The 16812-nt window shown below is 33.3% G+C and overlaps 1 long non-coding RNA gene across 1 annotated transcript in view; it reads right to left on the bottom strand.

Annotated features, from left to right (window-relative positions):
• LOC136796000 (uncharacterized) overlaps positions 1–16812 on the bottom strand; it is a 207812-nt gene that overhangs the window by 19499 nt on the left and 171501 nt on the right. The window contains exon 4 of the long non-coding RNA XR_010843698.1: positions 8753–8799. This is a non-coding gene — a long non-coding RNA (uncharacterized lncRNA). The remainder of the gene's footprint in view (positions 1–8752; positions 8800–16812) is intronic.

A 16812-nucleotide genomic window follows, 5' to 3' on the forward strand; every position in this document is an offset into this window, starting at 1 on the left:
GTTTTTTTTTAATACCAACAAATTAAGTACTACAATTTTATATATAATATATACAAATATTCACGGTTAACCAAACATTCTCAACTTTTCTTTAAAAAATTGAAAATTTACTTTCCGAAAAGGGTCATTGAAAAAAAAAAATGATCGTAGGAAGAAAGGAGGAAATGAAGTAAAAATAAATTCAAAAGGGCGAAATCAAAGAGAAACCACATCAGAGGAAAAATATCAACGAGCCGTATGCGGTCTGCTGGCATCAGATATTCCTTTGAAGAGAAGGTAGCCCCTAAATATGAAATTCTCCGAGATAATTAAATAAACTTTGCATATATATAAATAAATGGATGGCTGTTGGTATATACGGTAGGTATGCAAACAATTAAGTATAATGGACAATCGTGGTGATTTTTTTTTCATTTAAATCCTTTTTACCTATATTATAATCAACGACATATTTTCCTCGAAATTCAAACACAGTGAAAACCTACTTCAATATCCTAATCCAATTATATCTCTTTCTCTTGTTGATGAATAAATGAATAGTTTCGAGACAAAAAACATTATTTTTTTCCCCCGATGACACATGTGTGAAGTGAATAATAAACCATCAATTAGAATCCAAGAATCCAATATAATATAATCCACATCAAAACTTTTTTTGATTAATAAAAACAAATAGAAGATTAAAATAAACTCAAACAAATGCCATAAATTTAACATTAGCTTTACCCTTCCTTGTAAACCTATGACATTGTCGAGGTAAGTCTAGTCTCAAGCGGCTCTCCAGCATGATATCCACTTTACAGAAGGCCCTCGACAAAGCGTATTCATTAGTAATAAGGAAGAAAGTAACGGCCGTGCCAGGGGATGAGCCCTGGACACTGACGTCGGTAGAGGAGGTAGAGGTATCTCTAGGTAAGAGAGTGTCAGAGGTAGAGTTAACAGTTCTAGTTGCCGAGATGAAACGGACGCACTAGAACTGTCAAGACAGGAGGGAGCTTACCAGTTCCCGAGATTACTGGTGGACGGACTAGTAAGCTGATAAGGTTAGGTGCACCTCTAGTTGCCGAGATGAAGCGGACGGACCAGTGTAGCCGCTAAGGATTATGTTACAATCCTAGTTGTCGTGATGTCGAACGTCTCGGTTAATACCCGGCCAAAAGAAGCGTTGCGTTATCGTTTTCCTTGTAGTGTTGATACTGGGGTGGCTGAGGTTCTGAATCTTATCAAACGCAGGTCACCTAAATTCAGTTAGTAGATAAGGTCTGGCCTTGTTAAGTGACGTTTCGCAAAGGATAGACATATCCGTGCCTGGTATTTCCAGCTTGAATTTTAAGTTAGGCTGGTCCTTTATGCGTTGGAGTTCTTCATTCTTTTCCTGTGCCTCTGAGTGCGACGAAGTCGTCAGGCGTTTGGATCTCTTTGATTCTTGAGAGCGCATCAACCACTCTGTTGTCATTTCCTGGTTTATAAAACACTTCGGTAGTAAATAGGCTAATGTAGGTGAGCCAGCGGGTCCTTATTGGCGTCAAGGTTTCAGGATTCTGATTGAAGGCGTGTATTAGCGGGCGGTGTTCTGTTATTATATAAAAATTCTTGCCCTCTAATAGGTGTCTGAAATGTTTAACCGCTTCATATATGACCTACGCCGCGCTTACTACCATATACCGGTCGCAGAAAAAGACCGAGAGAAGACGGCCATTATAACACCATTTGGCCTAATAGAATATAATCGAATGAATTTTGGCCTTAGGAACGCAGGACAAAGCTTCCAGAGATATGTCGACGATAAATTCCGTGACCTGACCTACTAATACAAAATCCTGGATGATTTCCTGATTGTGTCTGATAATGAAGACCAACACGAAACCCATCTGCGGGAAGTTCTACAGAGACTGGACAAATACGGCATCGCTGTCAATTCGGCCAAATGTATTTTCTGAGTAAGCGAATTAAAATTTTGTAACTAGTAAGCTGATAAGGCTAGGTGCAGCTCTAGTTGCCGACATGAAGCGGACGGACTAGAGCAGTGGAGAGACGGGATCAACTACACTGGTTGCCGAGGTGAAGCGGACGAACCAGTATAGCCACTAAGGATTCAGTTACAATCTTAGTTGCCGAGATGAAGCGGACGGGCTAAGATTGCTAGAGAGAAGATAGACCATCATCTTGGGTATGCGCACAAAAAAAAAACAAAAACTCATGTGATAATATGATTGGCAATGAACCTTTCGATCTCATGTAGAGTGTACGCCACCAGTGTTATGACTAGCATAAAATATTGAAAAGACAGAACAATGGTCTTCGATTCCAGCTATTATATTATAACACTAGACCAAAAACTTCAATTAATTACAAAATTATATTATTTTATTTTATTTATTTATGTTTTCGTACAAATAGTTTGATTATGCTAATTTTTTTTATCCTTCTGTTTGTATATATTTTAAGAGAGATTTTATTTATTTTTATTATTATTTTATTTTATTTTAGTGTGAATCATTTATCACTAATACCTTTTGCCCACAAATGTGTTGCAGATTGTAATATCTATCTATCTATAAATAAATAAAATAATAATTACAAAATACTCATTTACATGACCATAATAAGGTCAATTTGGGATTACGGTGTTGAGCTTTTGGGTCCCACTACAACTATTGAATCTCTTATCTAATCCTTACAGTTTAAAATCACTCGTAAAATCCTCAATGATCCTGACTTTGTAACAAATAAAACCATCCACAACGACCTTAAAGTTCCACATATCGCCAGGGTCAGACAGAACCAGATATCGTTCCATGATAAGCTCACTAACACTATTTCCTCTCCGATTTCTGATTATCCTCCCAAGCATCTTAAAAGAAGATGGTCTAGAGACTTTCTAATGATAAAGACAATAATTAAGTAGTATTAAAAGCAAAAAATAGTTGACCACCTATGCATAAAAAAATTGTATATGACTAGAAATACAAGCGTTATACATATTGTTAAAATTTTCTGAGGAAAGGGAAAACCTTGGAACGTAAGAATAATAACAATGCAAAAATAAATTAAAATGCACTAACAGAGAGTATAATCCTTTTTTTTTAAACCAATATTTTCAGAAGTGTTGTAGGATATACAAATATTAATAAAAACCTTCTAAGCAATACCGTTTTTTTTTTACCAAGCTGCATATCTCTGGAACTCCATTCCCTCTAACATTCGTCATATACCAAAACATTTCTCGTTTAAATCACTTATATTTCACTACTTTTTGCAATCTGACTGATTATTATAATAGTTCAGATATTTTGTAATTAACTTTTTGTTTTGTTTTTACTTAGTCAGTTAGTTTTTTAATTAATATATTTCTCTCTCTCTGTATATAAGTTATAATCATATATATAATAAGTGTGGCCATACTGGTGGCTATAATAATAACATTTATTGGCCATAGTAATAAATATTATTATAAGATTAAAATTGCCTTTTTAATTGTTCTAAAGGGACCTAGTCCCAGAATAATAAACTATTTTTCATTTCAATTCAATACAACAAGCTAAGAAAGACAAAATAAAATAACTAACTTCGTTAAACTTAAAAATTAATAAAAAATATATTAAAATCAATCAAATTATTAAACATTTTTGAAGAACCAGATTGTAAGACGATTTTAATTTTAAAAAATATTTATCAGAAACAAATGACGAATTAATATAATTAATTAAACGACACCCTTAAAAATGAATGAAAAATTAAAAGTATGACTTTGTACTGATGATATATGTGTATGACAAATGTACAAAATTGTAGGAATGCACTATAATAATTTATAGTTATAAAATTGTTAAATAGGGTGAATATGATCCTAAACGTTAGTAAAAAAATATTTTAATGATACTTTCTCAAGTAATTAACCTGAATAATATGCAAAAATTAATACAGTCTACATACAACAAAATAATATTAGAACTTTAAGGTGATTAGTACATTTAAATGAAATCACATATAAAAGAAAATATTTTGAAAAATCTTGTTAGATTCCTCCATTACAGTACTAACAGGCCTTGCAATAACCTACAAGAAATAATCCACAAAACATAATTAGGAAATTACTTATGTAACATTAATTTACTTTCTAGAACGGGATATGTTCTGAATCCATACCCAATTTACAAAGCTAATTAACAAACTTATTTACCTCTACTTAATTATCTCTACCCTCCTCCCCCTCCCCACCAACCTCTTAACAGAGGCGAACTCAAGCCGACATGTTTTACACGCTGGGAACTTGTTCAGCTGATTACTGATACCCCTTCAGGAAAAAATTGTAATTAGATATACCAGGATGATTACTGCACGGGGATTGAATATTTATTTCCCAACACTATAATAAAAAGAAAAGTAGAAGCAATTTCGCCATCATCTGATACGCCAAATGAGCTGATACGGTGGGCTAATCACCAAGACCTACCGCTGGTTCTGTTCTGTTCAGCCAACTCTGTCTTGCATTATTTTTTATGGAGTGCAAAAATGGAAGCGTGACCAGACAAATTTCACCCGTAATTTATTGAAAAAATAATCAATATTCCTATCTTATGATCGGTGTACTTTTTTTTTTTTAACCCTGGTAGAAAAACAAAAGAAACGGATATAAACATATCACTATAACACCACAATATGTTGAATATAACACAAGGGCTTATGTATTCTATTGATATTTTCCCTTGGAAAGCATAGTGGCAACACGAGGGAAGTTGCAGGGTCCTCTAAAGGCAGTTGAAACGATAGGAACTAGTGTGGTATTTTTTTTTTCTGATCTTCTTTATTGAAAATATGTAAATATAACAATATTAATATATACCTGAGTATATAAACATGAAACTGATGCTCTTCCATTGCCAAATGGCATTATAAGGGGTGGGGTTTGGCTGGGTCCGCAGAAGGCGGGATTTTTACAATATTGGCCCAAGAGCCCCTGGCCCGGGGTACAAAGAACGGGGAGGACCGCTTCACTGGGGAATAAGATGGGTTAAGATGACTTCAGGCTGCAGAGCCCGAAGCCCTTCCCTCGGCGAGAACGTCGACCAAGGGGACAGTGCTTTGCCACCTCCCAGGTCTTGGTGGAGGCGCGACCTCTCTGAACAGCGGGTTAGAACATGCCTTCAGCCCATCAAAAAACTTGATGTGCCTGCGGCCTATGAACTCCAGCACAGAGGGGAGCTGGAGCTCATCATGGATAGCACTGTTCCCGGCTCTTTGGAGTGAAGTTCCTCGGACTATTCGCCGAAGGAGGGAATTCTGGAAACTCTGCAGCTTTTTCAGCGTGGTCATGAAGAAGTGTCGCAGGAGCGGAGTACCATAGAGCAGAGTCGGACGTATGATTGCTTTATAACTCTTCAACTTGAGCCGAAGTGTGATCTGATGGTAGAACCTGTAGGATTTCGACCGGGCCAGTTTGAGTCTCTCCCCGACGTGACTGGAGGTGGTGTTCGAGATCCTTCGCCTATCGCCGTCCACTATGAAAAGCTGAGGAAGTTTTCTTTTCTTGCCCTTCAGAAAGGACATGACTGAGGCATATATCTTCGCATGGTTCACCTTGATGCCATCCCTCTGCAGTTACGATGGTAGCAGAAGCATTTTCGGCATATTGGAGGGCTACCTTCGGACTCATGCTCGAGACGTAGATCCCGATATCGTCTGCATAGGCTGCTACTACTGCATCTGGGTGCTTGAGGGCGACTACTGGAGCCGTAAAAACGACGAACAGAAGAGGTCTCAGCACAGAGTCTTGAGGGACTCCGCAGGTGATGGGGGCCGGAGGTGAGAGGTCCCCGCCTACTCTTACGGCGAAAGATCATCCACTAAGATAGCTTCTGATCAGTCGGCATAGAGCGGGGTACTTGAACTCCAATCCGCGGAGTAGTAGCGGGTGGGATACGCTCTCGAAGGCCTGGCTGCAATCCAGAGTGCTGAAGGCCGTAGCAAAGTTCTTCTTTATCTGCTCTATGGTGTGCTCTTGAAACTTCGTTCGAAGACCTTGCTCATGTGCTTGAGTAGCGGCACTATCACATGTGTCCAGACAGTTAAGAAGTAAGAGATCCGTACGAGTTGAAAATGTTCAGGAGAACGACTTTACCCTTCCTGGGAAGCATCTTCAAGGGATCCCATCCTGCTCAGATGTCTTGTTAACCTTAGTGCGGCGTAGTACCGACTCCTAGCTGGCTGAAGGTGGAGAAGATGGGCTTTTCAACTGGACTCAGGACCTCCCAAGTGGTGTAGGAGCATTATACGTACGCTCAGCATCCTTCGCTATATAGCTTGAGGTCAGAAGGGCAGCCTGCTCCCCAGACGTCAACAGGTCGCTCCCAGCTGTAAGCAGTACAGTCCTTCTCTTGGTGACAAAGTTACTGATCAGCTTCCAAAACTGTCGATGGTCATCATGAGCCCTCCGGAGCTGGTCATGCCAGGGCGCTCTCTTCCAGTCACGCATGAGAGCAGCTATCTGCCGAGTCATCGCATTGATGGACGGATTCAAGCGTGCGCTGAAAGACATTGCGCAGGTTATTTCGCTGATCTATCAGAGTGAGGGTATGCTTTGGTGGCTTCCTGATGGCGTTGGAGAGGGGGTAGAACTTTGGTAGGTTTCTATTGGCTGCATCCTGGATAGTAGTGGTGATCACCTCCACCGCTGAGTCCACCTCTTCTGGTGTACGATATTGTACAATTTTTGGTAGTGCTTCGGCAACTACCGACCTGTATCCTTTCCAGTCGGCCTTGCGGAGTAGGAATTTACTTGCCGGTGGTGTGGCGGGCGTACCCTCAAAAGTATAAAGTACATGCCTATGGTCCGATGGTCCGTATAAAATCGGCGAGAAAAAGAAGTATTATAGTATGCATTAAAAAATAGTAAAGAAGCGTTTTAAAAGAATGAAAAAAAGAGAAAAGAAGTGTCATTCTCAATTGTTAGTAGAGCGACATTGATTACAACTCCACCCAACAACCCTGGTGAAGACCTACATTGAGGGTCAAAACGTAGGCAGAAAACATTTGTTTACTATTTTGGTACCTTTATTGACAGCCACTCGGAATACTTTTCTACAATCTATGATAAACAATTTAAACCAATGTCTAAAAACTAATAATGTAATAACGTGCTGTCAACTGTATTGGGTTGCTAAATACACAGCATACTTAAACCTAGTAATAATTTTTTTAACTTTATTTTGTATCTTTTTTACATTTAGCCTTGACGAACCCCTGCAAAGTGGGGCGAAACGTTGGTAAATAATAAATCATTTTTTACTATTTTGGTACCTTTATTGACCCCCACTCGGAATACCTTCCTACAATCAAATTCATACGGTCAACTTGTCTTCTTCAAATTTAAATAAAAAATGTTTGCCTACAGAATTGTTTTTTGAAAATCTCAAAAATAGCAATAACTCACCGACAGCTGTAATCAAAGCCAATCTAATTAAAACTTGTGGACAAACAAAGGATCGGTAAGTGAAAGTTGCGTGATGAGTGCATCACACAAGATTTTTTTTAATTACGCTATAAAACGTTCTCAGTGTTATCAATCCTATTTGAATAATACATAAACTACCTGCAAAAAAATAATGCATATTGATAATAAAAAAAACATTAGAACCTAACGCAAAGAATATTGTATAATAATAATTTATTTCCGGTCAGATACTTCACGGCTTTTCTTTTAAACTAACTTTTTTTTTTTTTTTTTTAACGACAGAAGAACTTGATACCAAAATCTATTAAACTGAATTAAGTGAACGTTGTGTCAGAAGCTGTCGACCGAAAGACATATTTCCTAACATGAGAGACAATAGTGTTATTAAAGGAAACAAGCCATTCTGCTCTACTAGAAACACTGTTTACAATTGTGGTCAATAAAAGTGTTGAACAAAAGAGCTTTAAGCAATATTAAAGTAACAAAAAAATATATATATTCTTACGATGACTTTTATTGTAAAAAAAAAAAAAAAATCAGAAACCAATATAGAAAAAAAATCATTTCTTCAAATATAGAGAAAAAAGTTTTTAACATGATAAAAGAATTTAAGCCAATGTCAAAAACTAACAATGTAATAGAAACAAAACTTTCATTCAAAAACGTTGTGCTGTCAACTTTATTGGGTTGCTAAATACACAACATACTCATACTCAGTAAAAAAATGTTTTGAATGCCGATAATGTATAGACACAGAAAAGTAAATTTATAATATATAATAGTAATACATGATTTTTTTTGTTCCATAATTTTTGTTCTTTTATTTCTATATTTTATTTTATTTTGTATTTTTTTTTCCTTATTACTTTTCTTTTCCATTATTTATCTATTTATTCTAATTATATTTTATACCTTAACCAGATACATCTTTCCCTTCTTTCACTCTTAAACAAACATGGAATAAAATTAAAATATAAATAATAAAATTTTTAAATAAAATGACAATATATACACATAAAAATCCATTGCATTTTTACAACATGCATAAAATATAGATTTATGAATAAAATATAAATTATTTTATCTTCAAATAATGCATTCACCTAGTATGAGTGCATCTGAACAGTTTTGATACAAACGAAATTATTATAAATCATTTATATTGGATATCAAGGTTTAAAACGAATATAAGTCAAGAACAGGTTTTATAAATATATGACCGAATATATATATTTAATCATCGGAAAATAAATAACATTATTTCTTATAATCAAAGAATAAGATAAACATAAAACTCACCTTATTTTCCAGGACGACGTTCCCAACTTTCTTCGCACATTCAAAATCTGAAAATAAAATAAAGTTGTGAAAACCAATTTATAAAAAAAGATCAATGAGGTCAATTATTAATAAAAAATAAATCAGAATAAAAAAATAAATCATCTTTAAAATGATTTTTTAATGATAAAAATAACAAAAGGACAAAGGTTGATAAAAACGGTGCAAAATAATTATTTTAAAAAAAATCGGAGGATAATCAGAAAATTATATAAATTAATTGAGTTTGTATTCATTCATCCTAAATTTTTTGAGTTATATATCAATAATTTACTTTTTTGTTTATTTATTTCCTCTACATTTTTTATACATATACTTAAAATCTAGGTATCTTGATGAACTACAAAAACAAAATAAATAAGTAAAACAAATAATTGTTAATGGTCTCAAGTTGACATGTTTAATAACTTATAATATACCGTGTTTGCGTTCCAATCGAATGAAATGAAAGTAGTGAAACATTTGCTGAAACAAATTAATAATAAAAAGATTGAGTATTTCTAACCAGCATACTTTAAAATTAAATTACTCAGTTATAATTTAACCAATTAAAATAATGTAATTATTTTAAATTAGTGATCTAAACGTATTAATAATTGTTTTCGCAATATCTTTAGTAACACGTGTTAAATTTAGGTCTTTTTTTTTTTTGCTAGGGTAATTTCATTGCTCGCCATATTTTCTAATGTAAAATAAGAAAAAATGAATACATTTTAAGTTATCTATCAAAAAAATTTAATTTCAATAGCTAAGAACCTTCCCAGGACGACACCAAAATTTAAAAAAACAAATAATCAACAATTATTTGTTGTTTTTTGCTCCGGTTAACAATTGTCGGAGATCTTAGGCCAGTTAAAAACGAACATTGCATTTTTATTTATACAAATACGAACTTTTCTTATTTCTAATTTAGATTGCTATAACTAATTAATATAAGTAACCAAATTTTATCTGTAATCCAACCATCCTTGGAATTATCACGGATAATCGAGATTGTGTATATTAAAATCAAATTGTATATTTTAAAATATTTACCTATTATACTGTCCGAGTCATAATAAAATTAACATATTTATATGACTAGTAAATCATTAACTATTTTCATTGCAAGTATGGATAAATTATTCATGTATTATCAGTCTCAAATGCATAAATTATTTCATTAAAGAAATGGAAGTATTTTAAGAAAAATAACATAATCAGATGAGATAATAGTAGGAAATCTAAGTATAATGCTGTGACTGAAATATATAGCACCACAATACAGATAAGATTTTCTCTAACTTTCCTAAAGTAGGTAAAGAAATTTTCTTTACTTCAGTAACTTGGTAATGTGATACGAGGTCTTACACAACAGGAGCTCAGAAACAAAGTTGTATACAATGGCCGATTAGCAAAGAGTCAGTAACCAAACTTCTCGAGCTGGATACAAATTATTACATTACCCGGACGATTTTGTTTATTTTAGTTAAAACATAATCTTTAACTAGTAAATTCGACAAATCTTTCTTTATTTCTTATTTAATTTAGTTTACAAATATTTAAAAAAAACTAACGGTTTAACAAGTTGAAAGATATGGTACTCGGATGATTGAATAACATCCCTGCACCGGTAGATCAGAAATGAGTATGTTAATTACCTTTGGTATACTCCAGAGCAGATAGTAATTATAAAGTGAAGAGGAAGGGCTGTCTATTACTGGCACAGTATTACATTACTAAAAGGGCTTTACGGCTTTACCTAGCTGTTAGCTACAGTAACAATCTAATAATCTTATAACTATTTAAACAAAAGGGGGAATAGAAACATACATGTATATATTATAATTGAAACAAAGTGTGCCACGTACTATTTTTTTTCTCTTCATATATATAAATGATTGACAATATTTTTCAAAATTAGAAGATGGTCAAGAAAAATAATTATCAACTATTTTTGTCCTCAATGACCGCACTCCCAACTATGTCCATCATATTTTCCCCCCGCTTGCCGAATCATCTGATTTTGATGAAGACTATAAAAGAAAATCACGAAAAAAAAAGTTCTGACTATTTCTTCTAAATAATAAATATTATTCCACCACCTGTTTAGGAAAGCTCGTAACAAGTTAAAAAATACGGTGCGGTGCGAGCATCAAACAATATTCACTTACTACTTTCATTTGAGTTGAAAATCCTCGTTCGTTTCAGAACAAATCATTTCTATATTATTCACTGTGTTAATACTTTCCCGTTCAAATTTTCCAAATGAAACATTCAGTTTACAGATGGACTAACTCAAAAATCTTTCAAAAGTTTTCAGAAAAATACGTTTTATAATATATCACGTTGCAAGATTCTAACATTTCTTATTGGCATACCGCTTTTAATCTAAATCCTTACTAACCAGATACACACAAACCATTATGAGAATTGGTTTAACTTGTAGTTTATTGGACCTAAAATGAATAATGCAGTTAATGAAGATAACCGAGTTGTAATGCAAACGGGAATGCTCGGGTATTATCGGTTTTTCCCGACTTTATCGAATGCCTCTCCTTATATTTTGTTCTCCTTAAGTTATACATATTAACATTTATAACAGTTATAACATATTACATAAATATTATACAATATTTTTTACTTATCCAGTATTTATTATTACAAGCAATTAGAACTTATTTTTTTAAATAAACAAATTAAAGGTAATCCATGGATGAGTTTTTAAAAATCGTCATTTCAGCCCGGTCAGATTATTTAAATGAGAATAATATTTTTTTTTAACTTTTTATTTAAAATAGAAATTAAATTAAAAACTTAAACTTAAATTAAAAACTTAAACTTAAATTAAAATTAATTTAATTTTTTTTAAAATTTAATTCTACATTGGTATGGCGTGTTTAATTAAAATTGTTAGTGCCGTTTTCCAGAAAATCGTAGAAATGTGAAAAATCGATTTTATAAAGCGGCATTTCCAGTCGGTCGAATTTAGGAAAGACGTTGTTGTGACATCGCAGGCATATAACCTTAAATATGTAATTTCAGTTACTTACGACTACTTGTTGGCTGCCCAAAGACACACATATAATTTTGCGTGACATGTCTTTTTTGGATTCCGGGGACCTCAAAATATGTATTACAGTTGAAATCTTGAATTCAAAATATTTCCAGATCGCAATACTTTCCCCAAAATAAAATAATAATAATGATAGATAATATATAAATAAATATTGAAGAATCATGTCGTAAGCAGGAATTATCCCTACGTTAATATTTCCATTCAAAAACTACTAGTGTTTATCAGGCAATCGTTACAATGTCTGACTGCACTAAACCTGAGCAAAGCCGAAGAACTGAAAATTGATTCAGAAAAAGAACGACTGGCGGAATGGAAAAGCAAGTATCTGCATGGGAGATTATAGAGCCAACTGAATGAATCCTCCATAGACAAAGAACGATCAGTTGAGTGGTTAAATTTTGGAAGGCTATCCTACGAGACATAGGGGTTTGTGGTTGCTATTCAAGATGATTGCCACCAGATCATATGTGCTAAAAGACGCAACAGCACCCGATAAGTGTCGATTATGCTCGGTGGCGCTAGAATCAATTTAACAGATCACGGGTAGATGTGTTGGCTGGTACTGAATATTTACAGCGGCACAACCATGTGGCCTAAAGTTTGCATCAGGCCCTAGCGATAAAGTACAACTTAATTGATGATAAGAGCCCATACTACAAGTACCACCCAAATAGACTCCTCCAAAAAGTTCCTCTCAAGCTCTATTGGGATGAATCAACAATTACGTACCATACAGTCATAATAAACCAGATATCCTCCTTATAGAGCTAAGAAAAAATAAAGTTTATTGATGTTGGAATCCCAAACGATAATAATATAAGCTCTACTGTGGGAGAAAAATTAAAGAAAATCAGGAATTAGCGATTGAATTGAAGGAACTGTCAACAGGAAACAAATGGTCTCGTACCAAAATCCACTGCGACAGGCGTGAATGGTTTGGGATTGTGTATTGATGTGCTAGGAATGGCTCAACAGTCGGTTCTCTTTATTTAAATATTTAAAATTATAAAGTTTTTAAATACCTGAATCAAATATAAAATAAATAAAAATATGAAGGTGGTTGGACTTCCAGATCCCCCACCTCAGATACTCAACTCGTAATAGCGAGAAATACAGACCATAACAACAATAATAATAAGTCTTTATTTATAATAGCATTATTTACATTTATATTTACATCTATTTTTTTCTTCATATACATGCATGTATCTCTTACTATTCATATGTAGTAAGTGAAAGTAAAAATTAAATATATTTCCGATTAAATTGGTTAAATTTTCAGGTAACTAATCAATTCATCAACAATTAAAATAGAACGACTTTTCCAATACCTTGAAAACTTGGTGGTCTAGAGTCTTAATAACGATTTATCCTTTGTTCTTAGATCAAAGGTATTCAGTTCTTGTTGAATGAACACTTCATCACCGCTGGGGAGCGGCCCCCAAGGAATAGTCCCGGGTTACTGATGAGTCTCTTTTGTGGTTTTACTCTTTCCCCGAGAAAAGAAGGGTCTGATTGTTTCCTTGATCGTCGTTTAGCATTTCGTGTCGTAGTTTAACTCTTTTTTTTCTGCTTTATGAATGAATGCTTTATGCTGAATACCTTCCTGTTGGTATGATCTGTGAATATGAGAGATCTGTCCAGGATTAATACTATTGGTACTACACATTTTGACCAAGAGATGGGGGATGAGTTCATAGAAATGTAAAGTATGGCTTCACATTAAGTCGAATTAATTTTAATGATTTTATTGATATTTTTAGTAGAATATTTAATATTGTATCTATTGGATAAGAAGCGGAACACAGTACTGTATCATCATCGTATTAGGATCTCGTTACCTTAGGGTTGTTGGGAAGTCGGAACACCAGAAGAGATTAATAAATATTGTTGCAAGCAGTCATAACCCTTTTGAAGATCAACAGCAATAAGAAGAGTATTGGAGATTTAATTTTTAATTCGAACATAAAATTGTCATTAAAAAAGTATTAGATGGATGAAGTAATGTACGAGACTGAATACAAACAGAATGCAAAGACCGCTCAAAGTTAATTAAGCTCAAAGCCCGAACACTGCGAGATGTATGATATCCTCTTAAAAGACTGTACTATGACTTGCTAGAGTGACAAAAAAAAAGCAATTATTTCAACCCAATTTTTTATTACTTCAATGAAAACTATGTATAATGACTAGTCTAAAATGATGAGCCTGCCAAGTATAGGTAGGTGGAATAAAAAATGACGTCTGTATCAAAATCATTCGGAGCTCAATATTTTTAAAACTACCAACAACATTATATAACCTAAGTTAATATCAATTAAAGAATAGTAAATTTGTTAAAATATGAGCCCTAATAGACATATATACGTTCAAAAGTTCGCGTGATATAGCTTTTTAAATTGCAACATTTCAAAAAAAATGCACCAAGATATCAGTAGTTAGTGTATTTATTTTGAGAAATGTATTTCTCAAAAACTTTTTGACGTATAGAGGTCTATTAGCACTCAAATCAAAGCTAGTTAAATGTACTATAAAGTAGTTTACGACGTTCATCTTCGTTGTAGTAAAACTTTTTATGATATTTTAAAAACGTTTATCCGAAAACTGGAAATTAATTTTTTGGTATTTATTTTGGAAAATATCATAAAAACTACTACTCCTACGAAGATAAACATTATAACACTACTTTATAGAACATTTAACTAGCTTTAATATAAGTGCTAATAAACATCTGGTCGTCGAATAGTTTTTGAGGAATAAATAAACTAACTATTGATTTCTTAGTAGATTCTTTATGAAATATTGCAATTTAAAAAGCTATATCTCACGAACTTTTGAACGTAAATGTCTATTAGAGCTCATATTTTAGCAAATTTACTCTACTTTAAATAATGTTCACTTAGGTTATATAGAGTTGTTGGTAGTTTTAAAAATAAAGAGATCCGAATTAAAAAGTATTTATTTTAACATTTTGAAACAGACACCATTTTTTATTCCCCCTACCTGTACTTGGCAGACTCATTTATTTTGACTAGTATTTATACACAGTTTTCATTGAAGTAATAAAAAATTTCTTTTTTTTTACCCTGGTACTTGCACTATATGGAAGATCAGCAGCAATAAGAAGAATGTTGGAGATCGACTTCTTAATTCGAAAATAAAAATTGTCATTGGAAAGGTATGGATGGATGAGGTAATGTACGTGAAAGCTGAATAGAAACAGAATCCAAAGACTCAAGTCTTCATCCACTCAAAGTCCAGGCACAGAGAGCAGAGGTATGATGTCCTCCTAAAAGTGAGGTATTGGGCGAGCGTCAACGAGAATACGAGAGACGGCAGAGAACTCTATCCAGGCCATACGATACCCGTGCCAATTAGCAACAAGATAGGACCTATAAATCAGACCTTAGGGTGTAATCTCGCCTCGGCAAACAGAATCGTTAGAGTCACTCATTACGATATATACACAGTGCCGCTAAACTACCTCCTATCGCCCCTTCAGGACAGCACTGCTCATGTAAACAACTGCGTATTTCGGTAAACGTAGCGATCTTCATCAGCAACATTTTATCTTTAATAGCGGGACACTTCAAGCTTAGCACTTGTAAGGAGGGAGTCCTTAGCGGTTAGTTATTAAAGGTAAGAGGGAGGAAGGGGGGTAAAAAATAACCGCTATTAGCCTCAGGAACCGCTTCTAACTAAATCGTTCCAAGCTCACAATTACCTCAAAACATGCTAAGGAATCAGCATTTTTAATAAAATTATTCCAAACCACCTGAATTTATTTGCATCGAAATCAAAACAAGCGCCCTTGAATCAGAAAAATCTAAAGTAAGCACAAGCCGTTAAATTTGATCACTATCAAGTCAATTAGGAGACGCTTACAGGCACTACTTAAAGTAATAAAAAACAAAACAAGTGAGTTAGTGCTACTGGGCACGTGATATCGATTATCAGAAAGCACAAAAAATGAATAAATAAGAAAAACAAATCAATAATCGTTAATTTTGATAAAATATGCGTTTTTATACATTTGTACTTACATAATTAGACAAAATTGCTACTTTTTTTTTTTTAATCACTCTACCTTTCCTTTCACTAACACAAGCTTATTAAGCTTATAATTTAATGCTAACAAAACGGTAAATTGTAAGCTTCCAATTCTATAAAAACAATAATAAAACTTTATTTATTATAAATACATATAATGTAATAAATACATTCAAGAATTTAGTTGCAGGATTTTTTTTTTTTTTTAATGATTTTTAATTTTAAATCTAGCATTTTTTTTTTAAAAAAAAGGAATAGCTCAATCAGAATTGAAAATAAAATTATCGATTATCGAAAATAATTTTCACTTCTTTTCAACTTTACAAGAGGTCCTTAATTTGAAGAACTGATTTATATTGTATTCACAATAAAAGTTGTAACAGCCTACATAGGTGTAAATTACAACATTTGTAACTTATCCAAGACTTTATAAGCCAGTATATAAAATCAAAATAAAATTAAATAAACTTTTATTTCTTCATTTTATCATTAAGAGCATGTAAAATGATCAGTTTATATTAGGTTGAATGGTCTAGTTCCATTTTATAAGGACACTAATTATAAAACAGATTATGAACATATTATTATTATTAACACAAACTTCAATGATCCAATTTTACTCTTAACCTATTGTAAAAAATTCCAACGTTTCAGCCCTACGTTTAGGCCATTTTCAAAGGGACAAGTAGTTTTCATATCATTACTATCTTACATCATTGAATAATATGAAATCAATGATTAAGGTTGTCTCCTTGAAAATGGTCTAAGGGCCGAAACGCTAGACATTTTTTTAAATAATAACTTAAGAGTAAAAGTGAATCATTGAAGTTTGTGTTAATAATAATATTTTTTTAAATAAAACGTTGAGAATAAAAGTGGATAATTGAAGCCTGTGTTAAAAATAATATAAAAA

Source organism: Halyomorpha halys, unplaced genomic scaffold (genome assembly GCF_000696795.3).
Source record: "Halyomorpha halys isolate HHAL.00 unplaced genomic scaffold, Hhal_1.1 Scaffold288.1, whole genome shotgun sequence".
Lineage (NCBI taxonomy): Eukaryota > Metazoa > Arthropoda > Insecta > Hemiptera > Pentatomidae > Halyomorpha > Halyomorpha halys.